Below are 19,005 nucleotides of genomic sequence, written 5' to 3'. Positions count from 1 at the left end.
CAGCTTGGCTCTCTGGGTCCTGGAGGGAGGAGGTGCAGAGGGCCAGGCAGCCAGGGCAGCTGGGGTGGCCGGGACAGCTGGGGTCAGGCGAGCTGTGGGGAGGGACACTCGTGCTGGGACAGGCCCCAGCTCATGAGCCAGGGCCATTTTGAGGACCTTGGTGGCAGTGTGCAGAGACGGAGCCAGGGGAGGTCTGAGCGGGCAGCAGCGTGACCCGCGGGCAGCAGCGTGACCCAGCTCAGGCTTAAAAACTCAAGCCGGCTGTTGTGGCAGAAGGGCCTGGAGGCTGCCAAGGTGACACAGGGAGGGGGCAGCTGGGCCTGGACAGCAAGAGAGGGGCATCAGGTGGGGGGGGGAGCCTTGTGGGGAGGGAGATGGAGGAGGAGGAGAGACACCAGGGAGGGCGGGAGGCAGGGTGGGCCAGAGAGGACCAGGGGGTTGAGGCCGAGCCCCCGAAGGATGAATGGCAGCCGGAGGAGACTTGGAAGGGCAGGTTTAGGGACATTTGGGGAGGGAGACAGCTGTGGCCACGGATGTTCCCAGGGGACATCTCCAGACCACAGAAAGACGGGGGAGGAGGGGGCATGTTGCAAAGGCTGCAGCAGGACCTTGGTGCTGTCCCCATGGTCCCCGGAGAGCGGTCCCCAGCTCCATCCCGCAGCCCCCGATGGATGGCTAGGCTGAGGCCACGTCTCCCAGGGGCTCTCCCAACTGGTTGGAGGGCCTGACGGGGGGGGCGCCCGTGGCCCGAGCTGTGACAGGAACTTAGGGTTGAGACTCCCAGGCCCCTGCACCCCACTCGGGTGCCAGACTCCCCCTCTCGACCTCCACCCTGCCACCAAGGGCCGCTCCACCTTCCCTGTGTCGCTAAAGGAAGTGCAGCGCCCCCGGCCACGCGTGCTCGGCTCCAGGCAGGTGAGGGCTGCTTCCCGGAAGGGCAGGAGGGCGGCCAGCCGGACCTGGACGGCACACTGTCCGCGCCCACACACCGTGGCCCGACTCGGCTCCCAAAGCTCATCTGCTGGAAACCGGACCCCAACACGGCTCGGGGGTGCGGGATGAGGGGCGTCGGTCCAGGGCTGCACCGGGGACGGGGCTTGTTCTGAGAGGACGCGACCCTCCCCTGCCTTGACCCCTCTGTCCCTGGCCCCGGAGCACTGGACTTCTCAGGAACTGTCAGAAATAAGCCTCTGCTCTGCAAAACCGTCAGCCCAGGTCCTGTCCCAGCAGCAGAGAGTGAACTGAGACGGAAACCCACCTGTAACACACAGGAATCTCTCGAGGCGTAAGTGAGTCTCTTGTTCTTTTATAAATATATTTATTATACAGATTCTATATATAACATGGCCATTTTGTATAATACAAGAATAACATAAAGATTATATAAAATAAATCTATATATATTTAAATAAATACATATTTTAAACATGTAGATTTTATTTTTTCCTTGAAGGCTATATAGATATTCGTAGGTGTATGCACACACACACACACACACACACACACGAACCCTCAAAGAGAATCACTTTGAGGCTGGGGACAGGGCACACCTGTGTCGTCATGCTGTTGCTGGGCCCAGAAAGGCCCTGCCCAGGACGAACACCTTTGGGAAACTGGACAGCGGCCAGTTCTCAGCACGAGCTGAGGCCCAGGGGCTGCAGTTCTGTGGGGCGCTGGGGAGCCCCGGGCACCTGGTCTCACCCACCTAACCCTGACGGGTCTCTCGGGGTCCCTGCGGGAGCTGGGAAGGGCAGCGGGTGTTTGCAGGTGTTGGGCTCTGGGACCTCCCTTAGAACCGAGACTGAAAACGCCAAGGGCAAGCCACCCAGGTCCCTTCTGGGAGGTCCCTCCCCATGGCTGGGCCCGGAGTCCCCCCCCTCTCCCCCCGCAGGCCCTGCCCACAGCTGTAATTCATCTCTGTGCCACCTCGGCGGGCGGGCCTGGGGACCCACACAGGTGGGCGTCTCTGCCCTGCTCACAGCTCACCAGCCCAAGCCCTGCCGATCCTCCAAGCGAAGCCTTCACTGTGGTCTTGCCTCTGCTCTGGAACTCAGGAGCCTTGCGATAGTCAAGACTGAGAGAGAACCTACAGGTGCCCTGAGGACCGCACACTGATACAACAAAAACGCACGGATCCAGGCTTGCAGCTGGACGGACTAAGCAGCCTCTCCACCCAGGAGCCCCCACCCCTTCCTGCTCCCCTCTGGCCCGCCCACCTCCTGACAACCCGTCAGGCCTGGGGAGGCCTGCGTGCAGTGCCAGATTCACTGGACCCTGCAGGTTGTGGGCGGACCTGGGGTGGCTTCCGGGAGCCCCAGCACAGGGGGCGGGACACTCACAGGGACCTCTGGAGAGCAGGGTGCCCATGGGGAGCAGGACTGGACTGGCAGAGACGTCTGTGGGGGACAGGGGACAGTTGCTTCTGGGACTGGTGGTCCGGAGGTCACCAGGGGTCAGAGAGGCCAGCTGAGGAAGAGAAGGGGAGAATAAGAACAGGTTGTCACCACCAGCACCGCCTGCCCGGCTGTCACTAGAGCCAGGGAACTCCCGGAGGACAAGGTGACTCTCCACCTCCACCTCCCAGTCCTCTGCCCATTCCTCCGTTGCCAACTGTAAGCTGGCACCCCATAGGGGAAGGTGGCCTGGCTCAGCCTGGTCAAGCACCGGGACGCCCAGGGGCAGAGCCTAGGACCTGTTTCAAACACTGTGGAAAGGGGGTGGCACGGGGTACAGGCGGCACCCCCAGTGCCCGCTCCTCCTGCCTGGCATTGGGCTGGCAGGGTTCGCCCTGGCTCTGGGCATCTCACTGGGCATGGTAGCCGCGGCACCCCCCTCCCACCATCCTCAGCTCCACCTGGCTGCTGAGAGGCAGCAGAGCCATTTCTAGCCATGGCTGTCCCAGACGCAGTCCCCGAAGCCCGCCATGGTGTTCCCACAGGTACAATGCACGTGGGAACCTCTGGTCCCAGCTACGCTTCCGTTACGCTCCTGTGCTGTGGCCTGTGCTGTCCACCTGAACCACTCTGGCCTGGTGGATCTGGGGTCTGTTAGTGAGTAGCCACTTGACCTCGAACCGTTCCCCCAACCCCAGAGCCGGTTCCCTCCCGTCTGACTCAGGGACAGGGAGATGCAGACAGCTTCGGTCCAGCTCCTGCTGGACTACACATCACATTGCTTAGTCGGAACTCGACTCGGCTGGGGGTCCTGCATCTTAGCAGGGAATCCCCTGCGGTCACTCCGCAGATGGCAAACTGCATCCGTCCCTAGCCATTAGGGGACCAGGGCTTGAAGGCAGACCTCTCACCCCCACCCAGCCTGACCTCCCTGCTGCTCCCTAAACGGATGGGGAAGGAGCCAGAGGTGGGAGGCAGCACCCCAGGTCCCCGTGTGGTGGGGGAGCAGGGTGGAGGGACGCCCCTAGGCGTGAGTGGGGGCTCTGGTGATCCCCAGCCCTCTCTGCCCCTTGGGCAGGAGCCAGGAGCTGGGGAGGGATCCGCAGCGGAGCGGAGGCCGTGGTCTTCCTGCCCAGCCGGCATTCCCCCAGCGAGGGTCGAGGAAGCTGCGGAGGAAGCTGGGGGCCAAGGGAAGTCCTCTCGGGCGGGAGGCCCGCTCCCTGGGCAGAGGCCGGGAAGCCTCAGGCCAGGCTTGCCTTCTATTTCGGGGAAAACGGTACAAAAATAGGGTCCACATGGAGCGTTTCTGCCGCCCCCGCCCTCCTGCGCTGGGGACCCCTGGCAGAAGGTCACACCCCGCACCAGACCTGACAATGAGCCCGAGGCCCGCGGCGAGGGTGGCAGGGACTCCTTGGCAGACGCCTCACATTTATTTTTATTAGCAAGGGCTCAAAGCACCTCGGGTTCTCAAAGGAAATTAGAACCAGGAGATCAAGGGAGCTCCTCAAGGTCGCGGAGCACAATAGTCGTTTCCCAGACCCGGCTTCCAGCCGCTGCTCCCAGCGAGCGAGCGCCACTCCCAACTTGAAACAGAGGAAAGGCTGCAGCCCCAGGGCCGCCCCCGGCCGGAAGCCTGTGCTTTACCTGTGTGAAGGCCAGCAGTCTGGAGCCGCCTGAAACCCGGGGCCAGCACACACCTGAGCAGGAGGGGTCCCTGGGGAGCAGGGCAGGGAGGCCCAGGACGGAGGCCCAGGGAGCTGCCCCCGAGCAGGACGCGCCACCACCCCTTCCAAGACACGAGACTCCAGACCTCGGGGTCGGCCGGCCCCGGAGCAAGAAGCTGAGAGGCCGGGTCGCGCACCACATGATGGTGAACTGCCCCCAGCCTCGGCCTCCCAGGCACACAGGCCCAGTGGCCGCAAGTCCTCCTGGGTGGACTGGCCAGGGGGAGCCGGGCTGGCCGGGGGTCCTCCTGAGGTCCTCCAGGGGGTGAGAGGGCCCGAGGCGAGGGGCTGGGCCTGGGAAATGGTCATCCCTGACTCAGGGCTAGCGAGAGCTCTGACGTCCCTCTCCACGAGACGCGGCTGCTCAGCTGCGTCTCCACCCAGGCTCCTCAGGGCCAGGAAGCAGGCCCAGTGACTCACCAGGGGTCAGAGTTCACAGGGTGGCCAGCCTTATTTTGGAGATCTTCCCTGCAGTGAGTCCTGGCAGGCACGTGGGGCTGAGGAGGGCTGGACTCTACCTCATCAGGTCGGGGTGCTGGTCCCCCAGGAGAAGGGCCCCGGGCTCCGCTCAGAGCCTGGACCAGGCCTGCTCCCAGGTCTGGGTGGTGGGGCTCTGGCAAGTGGGAGACCGAGCGCCCGGGCAGCTCAGCGGTGCCCCCTGCCACGCGGCGGGCACACTGGCGTTCCGTGTGGGGTCGGAGACGGCGCGTCGATGGCCTGATCACTTGAGGGCAGCTCCTGACTGTGGAGATCCCCTGGTCTCTGCCACACGTCATCCAGCAAAGATGCCTCCTGTGTCCCTCCCCATCTTCCCAGCGAGCCAAAAAGAAAACAGATGCCAGGAACGGAGCCAGGCGCCTCCCACCCGCCCGTCCTCCCCCGCGGCCACCAGGGTCTGCTCCTGCCATCTGCCCCAGGCCACCCCACTGGCCAGGAATGCAGTCACTGGAGAAACCGCGCTGCTGTCCACAGGACCAGGGATCGTCCAGGACCCTGCTCCAGGGCCGGGAGGGCCAGTTGTCTCCAGACCCAGGCACCTGAGGTCGCAGAGCCTTTGGCCCGCCCCCAGCTGACCGCTCAAGCTCTGCTGCTGGAGCTCGGCCCCGGGGCCTCAGGGGCTCTGCCCAACCCAGTGAGCGACCCCAGCGTGGGTTTCCCCATCATCGCCTGGCCGACGGCCACCAGGAGGACCACGGTGACTCCTCTATCAAGGCCCTGCGGCCCTCACACAGGCAACCAACGGCACTGAGTCGTGGGACTGACTTGCGGACCTCAGCTTCATGGCCAGGGGGCTGCTGGGAGAGAGGGTGGCACCAGCCGATGCGAAGCCAGCGTGGTTCCCGGGAGGCAGACGGGGTCCCCCGCGTGGGCTTCAGGCGGAACCCTTTGCTTCCTGAGCCAGTGGCGGTAACAGCAGGCCACGCGCCTCCGCCCACCTGGGCCTGCGCCGTCCACGTGCACTCAGGTGCCCTGGCCACGCGGGTGGACAGCCGTGCCCACCGCTCACAGAAGGACAGTACGAGTGGCTCTGTCCACGCCCCACGTGGACCAGAACCTCCGAGGCTGGGAGCGCCCAGCACTGGCCTGCAGTCCTGTGCCCCTGGGCGTCACCGTGTAGTCCAGCAGGGGACAAGTGGCACAGAAGTGGAAGAGCTCGCTGAGGGGGCTGGACAGGTGAGGATGACCAGAGCATCCCAGAGCCAGGGCGAGCGCAGCTGGGCCGCCCTGGGAGGACCTGCGCATCCACGAGTCTCCTCCACACCCCCCGCTCTTCAGCCTTCAAATGTCTCGTTCTGAGCGACTCCGACCTCAGAAGGGTTCAGAGCCAACATGCAGAGCTCCTCCCCACCGCTGGCCTTTCGGTGTGCGCTCGATGGCATCCGCATGTCCTTTGCCCCTAAATGTCCAGGGGTAACCACAGCACAGTCACCGAGTCGAGGACGCCATGGCCCACGCTACCTGCAGCTGCCCGAGAGCCTATTGAAATGCCACCTGCGGGGCCAGACACAGGGACTCCCGCCAGTCACAGGGCACCCAGGGTGGCCTCTGCAGGGCACTGGGCTTCCTGAGCCCGTGGCTTCTGCTCAGGTCTTAGGTTCTACCGAGCTTCTCCCTCCACCGCTGGGAGCTGGACGCAGCCCTCGCTGTCCCCACACTTCCCACACTTGGGGTTAAGACCCATCAACACCAGATTCCTTCACTCACTGCAGATGTCATTCTGCACGCCCCAGGAGCACCTTCTTGTCCCTCATGCGGTGGCGACCCCCAGCTCAGCATGAACCACCACCCACCGTAGACCCCCGCCCGACTGGGAAGGGCTGAGGCACCTTTGGGAAGCAGGCAGCAGGGGAGGCCGGGCGGTGGGCAGGCAGAGTGGCCTCCCGGGTCCTGCTGGGCACCTGCCCCAGGAAACGCAGAGCGGTAGGTGGGGTGCCCTGGCAGGAAGCAGACCAGCCGGGGTCGGCCACCTCTGGAGCAGGGCTCCACTTCACCGTGAGCTCCTGCGAGGGACGCCCCAGGGCCCCGGCATGGCGCATCCTCTGCGTCACTGGTTGGGGAAGGAGAGTTAAAGCCGCAGTTCAGAGAAGGAGGAGCCCGAGTCGGGGTCAGGCCAGGGAGAAGAGGCCTGATCCCGGCCCACCCAGGCGCTGTCAGCACCTCCCTTAGCCGTGAGCCTCTGCTGATGGAAAGGTAGACGCTGCCCAAAGACCAGGGCTTCTGTCCAACGCTGCTCCTGGCCATGCGGCTTCTGTGTGCACTGAGATCACGGTGATTCCCTAGTAAATACAGCTCTGAGCTGCGCAAGGCCGGGGAGGGCAGGAGGGACCGGCGTCCAGAGCCTGCAAGGCAGTGGACAGTGTGCGGCCTGCACAGCTGTGCCCAGCAGCTCAGAGTCCAAGAGACACCTGGATATTTTTTAGGGAACTTCACAGAGAGTTCTGCTGCCTGGCAAGAGCGAGGCCCGGGTTCCGTTCTCAGGACCCTGCGGGAATCTAGACAAGCAGCCACCTGGCTGACACCCGAGTTTGGCTGGGCGCGACCCGTGACCCGGCTCCCCTCGTCGCACACGCACACTGAATTTTGAAACCTAACTTTTGCTCTCTTTGCTTTGACTATCAGGAAGCTCAGACGTGAATTCATGAACATTTTAAAAAGACTCGACTTTAAACTGGGAGCTCTTGTGTCTAAATCCACCCGAGCCTCATTCTGCTCTCTGTTCCTTATTTCAGACACAGAGGGTGCGTTTTCATTCAGGTAAGATGGAAACGTCACGAGAGATGAAATCCCCCACTAACCAAAACAGCAGCAAGTACAGCCCTCCCGTGCGTTGAACGGGCGTTAAAATTTGAATAAGACAAGATCTCTGTCATCATCGAGGAAGAAGAAACCGTTGAACAAGAAAGACAAGCGTGGGGACACCAGAATGACACTGCGGGAGCTCTGCCCAGGGTACTGTGTAATGTCTTCTTTACACAAATAGTATTACCTAAGTTAACAGTGGTGGGTCCCCATTTTTATAGATAAGAAATAAAGGTGGCACAAGGTGCCAATACATTTAACAGGAAACCCAAATAATGGCGGTTTTAATAGAGAAGGTTTTACTTTTCTGTTTTATAAAACAAGTTCAGAAGCAGGGAGTTCAGGGTCTACTTAGTAGTTCCACATTCTGTGGGGACTCAGAATTCTTTCCGTATTTACTCAGCTTTAGCACCTCACAGCTCAACAGAGTTGCGGGAGTTCCAGCCATCGTATTTCTAGTATACGCAGAAGAAGGAAAAAGGGGAATGCATGACGACGTGTCTGTTTCTTTTTCAAGGAGGCTTCTCAGTTGACCTATCCAACAACGGTCACTTGGATCTCACTGGCCAGGCCCGCTGTAAGGGAGCCTGGCAAATCAGTCTCGTGGTCAAAACCATTAGTTCAAGACAAACATGAGGTTCTGTGGGTGAATGCTTTGGTCAGAAGGGCCAAGGGCTGAAAGAAGCCATCTCTGAACTTGAAGCCCTGACCAAATCAACGTCTGCCTGAGTCCACGTGGCCGTCTGCACAGGTTGGAAATGTGGGGCGCTGTGGTTATCTGCCCCCCGAGTCCCTCCGGGGCCAGGTGTCCTCCGTCGGTGGCCCCTCCTCCAGGTGCTTGGGTCCTCCCATTCAGCGGGGTTGGACAGGGGTGTTGGCTGCCCGGGGCCGGGTGCCCCCCACCCACGTACACCATTGGCCTGGACCAGGTCACGGGCTGCTGCCTAACTGCGGAGGAGGCTGGGGAAACGTCACTGACTGCATCTCAGGCAGAGGGGACCACGGTGTCAGGTGCGTCCCCCTCTGGGGAGCATGGACAGAGGGAGAACAGTGGACGTGGGCCCCCTGCAGAGACAGCAGCCACTCGGCCTGCGAGCTGGACTCCAAACCCGGCACAAACAGGGAGGAGTGCCCAGCCTGGACCCCACGGGCTGTGGTCAGGGTGTCAGGGTCAAGTGCAAGCGGTGCCCACCAGTGCTGCGGGCAGGGACACCCTCCTCCTCCTCCTCCCCCAGAGGCCCCGCGGGCCCTGCGAGGGCTGCTGCCGGGCGCCCGTCCCTCCACCAGGAGGTGGGCGCAGCCTCCTCCCGGAAGCGGGCCCTGAGCAGCCCCTGCACACTCCGCCTGAAGGACACAATTAGCCCCGCTCCCAGACAGGGAGCCAGCCTCCCCTGCGACCTGAAAGGGCCGTCTGTGGTTCAAATGACAGACAAATGCAATAATTAGGCCTATTTAGTAAAGAGGAGGTGGAAGGTCAAACCGTGGCCACTGGCTCCTATTACCAGCCCGGTGACCGCCCAGAGCACTGCACAGGCTGAAGTTTGTGCAACCAACCAACCTTGGTCACCACTGGCCACCACGCTGCAGACCCCGCCCCTGCTGGCCATTCCTCTGGGGCCGTGGCTGTGGTTCCAGGCAGGGCGCAGGCATGAGTGTCCAGGTCTTCCCTGGACCACCCTGCATCTCCAGAGATGTGGCCACAGTGCTCAGGAGTGCGCTGGGCAGTGGGCGGGTGGCCTCCACCCTGGTCTGCCGCCGGTCCTCTCCCCTAACCGTCGAGTCTGCCGTATTCTGGTCCAAAGCAGATGGCCTACCCCTCAGTCTTCCCCCCCCTGCCCGGGGGGAACCTCCTGGGGTTCTCGGGGACTGAGGGGCGAGGGCAGGGGCTGCTGAGGGGCCACAGGGCTGGGGACCCAACTGCAGCAGCCGTGGGCAGGGACGGGGGCTGCCGTGAGGGACAGGCCACTCTGGGGGCTGGCTCTGCCCCACCCCCATCTCCTGTCCGCTTCTTGGAGCCTCTTGGGGTGACAAAGCCAAGGGTCCTTGGAGCCACTCCTCCTCCCGGGCATCTGGGGGCGGGGAGAGGGCCGCTGGTCACCCCCTCGCCAGGGGAAGCTGCAGCTTGTCCCCCACGGAGTCCTCGCACTATGGGGACGGGCGGGGCTGAGGAGCAGTCAGGGCTGGTGAGGCCGTGAGGGAGGCCACGAGGCGCTGTGGCCCCACGAGGAGCGGAGAGTCCTCCCCCGCCTGCTGTCCTGCCTCGTGCCCTGCGCCAGGCACGCGGCGAGGTGCCTGGACCTGCAGAGCCGCCCTCAGCGCTCCCTGCTTAGAGCCACTCGGCTGCGGTCCTCAGCGGTGGACAGAGCCTCGCGTCAGGCCAGGGAACGGGCGCGTCGAGACCGTGGCACCTGCCTGCCAGCGTGGCCCGTCCCGCCTGCCGCACCTCTGCCCCTCGCTTCCCTGGGCTCACACACGGGGAGCAGGGAGCCGAGGTGGAGAGGAGGGACCCGGGACGCTGGGCGCCTTCTGGCCACCTGGCAGGGAACGTGTCTCTCGTTCTCCAGGTCGGGGACGAGACTCCAGGAGTCAGGGGCCCAGCGTGGCCCTGCCTGCAGCCGTGGGCTCCTGTCCCTCGGCGTCAGCCTCCCCTTGTCCCCTTGGCCTCCCGGGAGTGGGCAGTGGCTCAGGACTCTGCTCCGACTGTCAGCACCCGTCACAGGTTTCGCTGTCTGCCACGGGCTGTGGTCAGGGTGTCGGGGCCAAGGGCAGGCGGTGCCCACCAGTGCTGCGGGAGGGACACACCTGGTGCCGGGCAGCGCCTTCCAGGACCAGGTCCCCTCTGGCTGTCGGGGACCCCCTCGCACACTCCACGGCGTTCTCTCCTCTCACCTGCTACTTCTGCTTTCAAAGTCACGTGGGCCAGGGAAAATGGCCCAGGGCAGCAGGACTGTCCCAGGTTCCATCCACTCAGTCTATGGGCCAGAGGTGGCCGGCCCAGGGCAGGGCAGCGGCACCCAGGCTCAGCAGACTCTGCACCCGAACGTGGGGCGGGGGCTCTTAGGCCGGCTTCCTGGCTCACACCCAAAACAAGATTTTAAAGCGGGTTTCAAGGCCCGACACCCGCCCTGGGCTCCCCAGTGTTGGAAAGCCACAGTGGGGTGAATTACGGGCACAGACCCTGGGGGTGGGCAGAGGGGCCACGCGCACAGGACAGCTGAGGGGAGGGGCCTGGTCAGCTGCAGGCTGCCCCCCGGGAGGCTGCCCAGCAGGCTGCCCTGCTACCTGGGAGGAGGCAGGAGGCCTGGCCTGCTCCTGGAGAAGCCCATGAGTCCCCCAAAAGCCCCCCCCCCCAGTCCCAGGAAGCTCCAGGGACAAGCCTGGTCCCCGGGAGGGACACTTGGTGTTTTATTGTACCAATTAGAGCCCGAATGCCAAAGCCACTAAGAAAGGGCCCTTGAGACTGCCAACTGGGGGGGCGGGGGGGGAGAAATTGGGGAAGGAGGAGCAAAGGACTCCCAGAAGGAGAGGAAGCCCGGCTCAGGAGGGTGGAGGCTGGCAGCGTGCCCCTGCCTCCTGCCGCCGTATGTGCTGGTGGTGCAGGTGCCCCTGCCAGGCCCAGGGCCAGCGTCTATCCGGCCTCCTCCCACGGCTCCCAAAGGAACTAGAAGGCCACAGAGGAGGGAGGTCCCTGGCCTGGCCTCCCTGCGCTGGACGGTGGGAGGTCGAGGGGTGGCCAGGAGGCTGCCACCAGGACCTCTGGCAGGTGAGACCCCTGGGCCTGGGGTGGTCCCGCTGGCCGCTGTCCTGCAAGGTGGCCTCCAGTGCCATCGTGCAGGGTCCCTGTGACCTTCCGTCTTACCAGGGTGGTGACCACACTCCTCTGCTGCCTTCAGGAACTCGGGGGTCTTCTTTCTGTGCCTGCGTGCGTTTGTTCAGACGGCAGGACACTGCCCACGACCTCGGTGTTTCCAACCGACAGAAATGAAATTCCGAGCCGTGGACCCAACACAAGCCCCCAGCCACGTGGGCCTCGCCAGCAGGACAGGCGCGTCCTGTGCCCTGTCCCCAACAGCGCTGGCCGGCCCGCAAGCTGGTGAGTGCGTGGGTGGGGCTAGCGGGAGTGCTCAGCAGGTGACAGAGGAGCAGCCGGGGACGTGGATTGACAACGCAGGTGGCAGAAGAGCAGCGGGGACGTGGATTGACAACGCCAGACCCTTCTGTTACGACTGGAAAGCAGGCGCTCACCTAGCCGCGGCCAGAACTATCCACGGTGAAGGAAGGGGACCGTCCAGGCCAGCGGCACGGGGTGGCCTCGTGTCCTCGTCCCCGCCTCTGGAGCCCTGAGCTGTTCTGCGGCGCCTTGGAGATGAGGGCGCCCAGCACTGGCCCGCGCCCCCGGCCTCCGCGCCCCCGGCCTCCCGCGCCCCGGCCTCCCGCGCCCCGGCCTCCCGCGCCCCCGGCCTCCCGCGCCCCGGCCTCCCGCTCGGGCGAGGGGACTGTTTGCTTTTCTCTGTGATTTTTTCCTGAGACGTCTGCGTTTCCTGCTCAGGTCACCAAGACCACTTAGGACCTGAAGCCGATACCTCGCTCTTAGCCTGTCACAAAATCAGATTTAGTAATAATCTGATTCCAACTCCCTCGCAGCGGCTTAAAAAAGAAAACTCTCTTTACTGTGAGATTTTGGTTTCGGAGCCTAATTAGGTTGGTTCCACCATTATTGCGTTTTAAAAGTAAAAACATGGTTTCATAATGAAGAGTGAAACCACAGACAAGACGTGTCGCAATTGGGTTCACTCAGATAAGCCCCAGAGTCAGGCCAGATGCTCGGGGGCCGGGCGGGGGAGGGCCAGAATGGATGCCTCAGGGCTGCGGGTGCCCCCCCCCCCCCCCCCCGCCCTCCCCTCAAGGCGGCTGAGTCTTTGGAAAGAGCCTGGACTCGGAGCCTGGACTGAGGGTGAGGGATTAATCAGAGTCTTCCCAGAATCTCTGCGGACTGGCTCCGGGACTGGCTCTGGGTGGCTCCGCCCCACCCTCCCACGTGGCCTGGATTCTGCTTTTAGCCCTGGTGCAAGGCCCCAGGACCTGAACTCGGGCCCTGCCCAGAAAGTTCCGCAGCAGCTGCGTGGATCTGTGGACCTTCCGCCAGGCCACGGGGTCCTCACCATGTCCCTGAAACCTGGGGACCCGCCCGGTGCGTGGGTCCACTCCGCCAGAGCCCACTTTGGTTTGGGAACACAGAGGTGGCGCTGGGTGACCCCCAAAGCTGGGACAGGGGCAGGAGTAGAAAGCAGGGCGTCCCCAAACCTGTGACGGTCCGTCGGCAGCCACCGCCCAGGCCCTTCCTCTGCGTTCCCACTTTCTCTGAATCGAGTTGAGAACTTCACATGCACCATAAGAGCCCCAGGAAAGGAGAGAAGGAAGAAGACCGTAAGAACTGAAGTCCAGAGAGACCAACCCTGTCCACTGCAGATCAGCGTGAGGAGACTCGGTGTGCGCCTGGCCACCTAACAAGTGACCAGCCTTCTGTCCCTCGCCTGCCTGGCGTTTATGAAGCACCTTCCGTGTGCTAGGTGCTGAGCTGGGGGCTGGGAATACAGTCAAGAATAGGACAGATGAACATCTCTGTCCCCGTGGGGCCCTGGGATCAGGAAGTAGGGCATTGAGGCTCAGCAGTCGGTGGAGTGACCCCCAGGACCAGCCAGGCTGCGAGGACTCAGATGGGAGCCCGATGTGAGTCTCCAGTACGAAGCTCCTGGCTCAGCCGCCCAGCTGACCCCTCAAGCTCGCTGGTCAGCGCACGGCACCTCCTCCTGATACCCTGGCCCGCTCTCTCACACCGGACGCCCCGCGCCTGCTCCCCAGCAGAAATGCCGCCCCTTTCAGTGCTGAGGAGACGGAAGCCCAGGAAGTGATTGACGGATGGCCCCGGCAGCGCTGGGAGCCCGTGAGCAGAGGGTCCCACGGCTCCGTCCTGCTGAGGCCACTGAGGACATCTGATAGGGACAGATCCGAGGCTCCCAGGGTGACCTCTGACATGGCTCAGTCTGCAAAGCCCAGCGGAGCGGCCATAAAGCTGAGAGAGAGCAGACTTCCTGAAGAGGGGCCTTTATCGCAGGAAGACCGCCTGACCGCGGCCAGCCTGGACCTCTGCTACCCCGCCTGACCGCGGCTTGCATCTCGATCTGTCCCTGAGGCTCGGGGAAGAGAAGGGGCCAGACCCCCGAGGACAGAGGCACAAGAAGATGGCCCGGCACTCGGGTCTCCTCACTGGCTCTTCACTTTTGTTTAAAAAAAAAGAATTAAAAGCAGCCTGAAAATGAGTGTCCTAAGGTCACCAGAGCCCTGGAGCTGGACCACCAGGCCCAGGGCGAAGGCTCCTTCCCACAGCCCACAGCCTCCCTCCTGCAGCCTCCCTCCCTCAGCCTCCCTCCCGCAGCCTCCCTCCCTCAGCCTCCCTCCCTCAGCCTCCCTCCCTCAGCCTCCTTACCTCAGCCTCCCTCCTGCAGCCTCACTCCCTCAGCCTCCCTCCCTCAGTCTCCTTCCTGCAGCCTCCCTCCCTCAGTCTCCTTCCTGCAACCTCCCTCCGACAGCCTCCTTCCTATGCAGTGGTGCAGCCCCTGCCCACAGGAGGAGCCTGCTGTTGTTGGCACGGGGTGTGGAGGCCTGAGGCTCCTGTCAGGACGCCCTCCGGTCCATCCTCACGTCTGTTCTGAGGACGTCTTTCCATTCGTGTGTACTCAAGCACATTTGCCTGTTTGCTTTTTATCTTTTGTGCTGGGAAAGGAACGAAGGCTCGTCTGAGTGGACACTGGGGTATGCATGGCTGTGGGAAGCGTCCACCCCTCCTGGGGGCAGCAGAGGAACCTGCAGAATCCTCCTCCAGCTTTGTGCTGCGTGTCCTATATGTAAAGGGCTCACCACGCACCAGTCTCACTGTGGTGCCCAGTGATGTCCAGGGGTGCCCAGTGATGCCCAGGGGCACCCATGAGGTCCTGATTGACAGCCATACCCATGAGAGCCCTAGATGTCCTGTGAGGCCCGGGATGCCCGGTGATGTCCAGTGGAAATGGCCCTCCCCGAGCTTGGTGCCAGCTCTGAGCCTATGCCCCCGCTGCCTAGCCAGGAAGGCTCCTGGTCCAGCCCTTCTGCTGTCCCTTGGGTGTCCTCTCTTGAAGTCCGCACCCTCCCCTCCCGGGCCCCCCTCTTACCTGTGGACGCTGTCCTGACTCTGGGCCTCCATGATCAGGTCCTGCTGGGCTCCTGCCTGGCTCACCCCACTGCGGTCCTCTAAGCAGCTCCCGTGTGTCCACCTGCCCAGGAGCAGCCCGGGCGTGCGCCAAAGCCAGGCCTCCCAGCCCCAGAGGGAGAGCGGCCGAGGGGCTCCCGCACTAAGGTGACCAGCAGGCCCAGCGGGAGGAGGCTCCATCGAGAAGATCAGAGCCGCTTCGGCCAGTGGAGACGGCAGCGTGGACGGTGCTGGCCAAGGAGCCTTGCTGCCTTCCTGCTCATCACCCAGCCCGTGTGACAATCGTCCAGAAAGAGAGAGCATGTGTTCAGGGAGGAGGTGCACTGACCCCAGTGGTCACCGAGACAGGACCTCGTGTCAGCGGATTCTGGGGCCCAGGAAACGCACGCTCTGCCTCCGTCTCCGCGCTCCTAACAAGATGCCCAGACGGCAGCCCTGCTGCGAAGGCCAGCAGCGCCCACCATGGACACCACCGCCCTGCAAGGTGACCAGGAGGCCCTGCAGGGGACCAGGAGGGAAGATCCTCTGGGAGGCCACCCCCCCCACCCCCGCCGTGCCTGTGTCCTTAGGAGTCGCGGTACCAGGTACCGTCTGTGTGACTCCCGCCTGCTGCTGTCATTACTGCTGGATTTCAACCCCAACGGCACATTGTGGGACCAGGGGCTGGGACGCTGGGTGTCCACGGGTCCCCAGAGTTTCCACCTCCCGCAGCCTCGGGGTCTGCGCAGCCTCTTTGTCAGGCCCTGGGCACAGGGACCTCCGCGGGTAGCACTGTTCCGAGAGTTGACTTTTCCTGGAGGCGTCCAGCACCCCGCAGCCCACGGAGCTGAGCTCCGGCTGCCTGCACAGCCGCCCGCCCAGGAGAAGCCATCTCCGGGGAGAGGCGGGAGTTGACAGAGACGCGCGCGAGGTCCTTTCATCTTTAATATATGGTCCTCCCGTGAGCGAGCGGGTCGTGCGTGTGGGCGGGACGGAGCCGGCCAGGGCCAAGGCGAGGGCTGCCAGGGTTCACGGCTTCCAGCAGCAGCCTCCCGCAGAGCCTGGCCAAGGTCAGCCCCGAAACCTGATGCAGTGCCCAGAGAGGGCACGGAGGACAGAGGGGAGGGAGGACAGGCAGGAACAGGGCACAGGCACACCCAGGGAGAGACGGGGGACAGGACCCAGGCAGAGACCACAGCGTCCTCCGGCTTCACTCCCTGCTCTGTGTGGGGTGTGGGGGACGCGGCCCCTTCTGTTCTGAGCAGGAATCACGGGTGGGTTCTCAGGTTGCTGCAGCCTGCTGAAGCAGTGTCCCTCGATGGCCCCACCCCGCGGTGTGGCTGGCCGCTTGGTGGTGCCCCTGATGTCACAGGGCGCTGCTGGCTTCCTGAGCTGAGCCTGGGCGTGAAGGAGAACCCGTGTCCAGCGGCCTGGAGGGCTTCCAGGAGAGCTCCCAAGGCCCACCAGGGACAGGGCTCTGCTAGGACCTCCCGTCGGGGGTCCTGTGCCCCAGCTCCCAGGACAGGGTCCCATGGGCGCTAGGAGGCCGTCCGGCAAGAGGGACTCTTGGAGCCCGTTGGTGGAGGACGCGTCTTGAGCAGGGTCACTTTGCAGACAGGTGAGGTCACATGGAAGGACAAGGGGCTGTCCGCTGGTGGAAGGTGGCACTGGCGACTCCGGGAGAAGCAGGCGCTCGTCACAGGCGGCTCCCCTGAGCCCCAGGCTGCACGCCTCAGGGACCCCGGGGCCTCCGCGGGAGGACTCTGGTCCCTCAAGGCTCAGGACCGTGGCAGCTGGGACACAGGTGCAGGGACCCAGGATGGCGAGACGGTCCACCTGAGTGGGGTAGAATGCTTGGGAAGGGGAGGGGGCAGAGGATGGTTAGACAGAGCAGGGGCAAGAGGACGCGGAAGGGTCAGGAGCACGGGGGGCGGGGGGAGAGGCACCCGGCTGAGTGGGCAGAGAGCAGGGTCCTCCAGGGTCCTCCAGGGCCTCCCGTGAGGAGGGGACTGTGGCCCTCGCCCCTCCCAGCCCGGGGTCCACAGGGCCAGGCAACGGTCCGTGGTGGGTCCCCCGGGTGGAGCCCCGGGTGCGGGCTGCGCTCCCTGCGAGTGACCGTGATTCCCCGGCAAGAACCGGGCGTGACGACTGCCAAGAGCAGAGCCGCGGCCCCGGGTTATTAAGACCCAACTTCCCGAGCACTATGGGCTCCCGTGGAAGACGCCCATCTCCCTCCCGGCAGCTAAGCCTGCAGAAATCCGCTTTTAATTACCGATCGGCACTGACTTCACGTGCCATGGCTGTCTTACCACATTTAGAGCACGTGTCCACGCAGACACTTAATCTAAAGTGAGACCCCTGACTCCCTCGAGGTCCCCAGAGTTTCCGCTATACTGTAACTAACCAGCTTGCACATGCAGCTCTCTCTGATGACATCGAGGCATGGACCACACTTGGCCTCCCGCTGCCTCAGGGTGGTACCCAAGCCTGGGTCATCGCCACCGCCAGGGCCTCGCGGCCACGGAGATGGAGACTTTTCTGAGTGGCGCTCTGGTTCAGATGAGGCTGTCAGACCTGGGAACAGCAGCCAGTCCTGGAGGACAGCAGGGAGCCTGTCGTCCGTCCAGCACCTGGTGGGCAGGTCCCACTCTGTGCCCATTTTGCAGAGGAGGAAGGTGAGGCGCTGGCCACACAGCAGTGGGCAGAGATGGGTGCTCTGCCCCTGTCTGCACCCTGAAGCTGCCTGTTTGAACCCAGTGCTCACGGGGATGGACCTGGGGCCACAGACTCCTGAGACCCGCAGCTCTGCCCTGGGCTGGACCCCTGCTCCCTGGAGGAGCATGGGGGGGCACCCCAGGGAAACCGCACAGGAACGGGGGCAGCAGCTCTGCCCTCCACTGCCGAGGGGAGAGACCATCTTGGAGCGTGCTCAGTGGCCACAGGGCCTTGTTTCCTGGGAGGTTGACAGTGGCTCTGTGCAGCCGCCGCCCTGTTGTGCAGATGAGGAAACGGATGCTCCTGAGTCTGCAGAATCCCCAGTGTCCCACCACTGGCAGCCGGGGCCCCATCCACAAGCCACACCAGAGGGAGTGGGGAATGGGGGCTGGTGGCAGCCCGGCCCTCAGGGGTGGGGGCCGCCTTTCCTGCTCCCATCAATCAGCTTCACTCAGAAATCCCAAGGACGGGTCTGGAGACCTTGCTCCTGACGGCCATGTGGGCTCACTGTGTCCCTCGGTAGGTGTGTGAGCCTACGTTGGTGGCAGATCTGCACCACCAAAACGATCCCATGGCTCCTCTGGTGGGTGGTCGCTTCTTTTGAAAACGCTCCACATCTTAAGCTTCAGGAAGCATCGAGGGCTTCGTGAGACGTCGGTGCCCCCCGTGCCTCTTCCTCCCCGAGCCCTGCAGAGCCCAGCACAGCGTGGGGCTGGCCACGGGGACTGACCTGGTGGGGCCTGGGGCCCCGGGGGGCCTGCCAGGGGTGGAGAGCAGGGAAGCCCCCCGGCGGCCCCCTCGTGGGCAGCCGCCACAGGCCAGAGTCTCGCGTCTCCTTCCTCTGCTCGCCGCTGGCCATGTTTGGAGCCTACGGGGAAGTGGGCAGTTGAACAATAAAAAAAAGTCTTGATATTTTTTACCTGATTTCAGAAAACCACAAATAACCATTCCAGAGCAGCAACTGGACCCCCACCCACCACCTGGCAGGGAAGTCCGCAAACCCTGGACGTTCTGTACCACAGGGGGACACAGGGCAGCCGCTCCCACGAGGCTTAGGAAGAGCCGCCAGGGCTGGGGACATTGAGAAGTTCGCCACAGTGTGAATCCCGGCCACCGCTGAGCGGGAAATGTCACGTCTTGCGCCACTCCTGCTTTCCTTTTCATAGTCTCCTGAGCGTCCTCCAAAGAATAAAACACGTGACCCCAGGGTCACCACCAGCTGTCTTTCTAAAAGCAAGGCCGCTGCGCGAGGGCACGCGGAGATGACGGTGGCAGAGAGTGTTCCCGGGGCTGGGCCGGGGCTGGGCCGGGGCTGGGCTGGTGGTAGAGCACTCGCCCCGCATGTGAGGTGCTGGGTTCGGTTCTCAGCATGTAAATAAATGAATAAAATAATAAAGGTCCATCAACGTGTAAGAACATAATTTTTTTTTTTTTTTTTTTTTTTAAAAAGAGAGAAAGTTCCAGATGATTTTTCAAATGTAAATCAGAGGCTTCGGGTCAACACTGTGGTGGACTTCTTCAGAGTTACGGGCCTGGTGAGGGCAGCGTCCCCTCCCTCCTGGGTCCTCGCTGCCCTGCAGCTGCCCCCCTGGTTGTTCCCCGAGTGGCCGCCTGGACTGCCGCCTGGTCCTCAGGGCAGGGCGCACAC

At 63.4% G+C, this 19,005-nt stretch overlaps 2 long non-coding RNA genes across 2 annotated transcripts; one reads left to right on the top strand and one right to left on the bottom strand.

Annotated features, from left to right (window-relative positions):
• Positions 1 to 1,419: 1,419 nt before the first annotated feature.
• LOC144370947 (uncharacterized) lies at positions 1,420 to 11,792 on the bottom strand. Its single transcript, XR_013431080.1, has 3 exons — positions 11,277 to 11,792; positions 2,340 to 2,466; positions 1,420 to 2,111 (listed from the first exon to the last, which is right to left on the bottom strand). It is a non-coding gene; the product is annotated as an uncharacterized LOC144370947 (long non-coding RNA).
• Positions 11,793 to 15,625: 3,833 nt separating this feature from the next.
• On the top strand, positions 15,626 to 18,759 carry LOC144370946 (uncharacterized). Its single transcript, XR_013431079.1, has 3 exons — positions 15,626 to 16,260; positions 17,063 to 17,317; positions 18,288 to 18,759. It is a non-coding gene; the product is annotated as an uncharacterized LOC144370946 (long non-coding RNA).
• Positions 18,760 to 19,005: the final 246 nt, after the last annotated feature.

The sequence above is a fragment of the Ictidomys tridecemlineatus genome, chromosome 15 (genome assembly GCF_052094955.1).
Source record: "Ictidomys tridecemlineatus isolate mIctTri1 chromosome 15, mIctTri1.hap1, whole genome shotgun sequence".
NCBI classification, from domain to species: Eukaryota; Metazoa; Chordata; class Mammalia; order Rodentia; family Sciuridae; genus Ictidomys; species Ictidomys tridecemlineatus.
The sequence above is the reverse complement of the archived record's forward strand: the minus strand, read 5'-3'. Positions and strand labels throughout refer to the sequence as shown.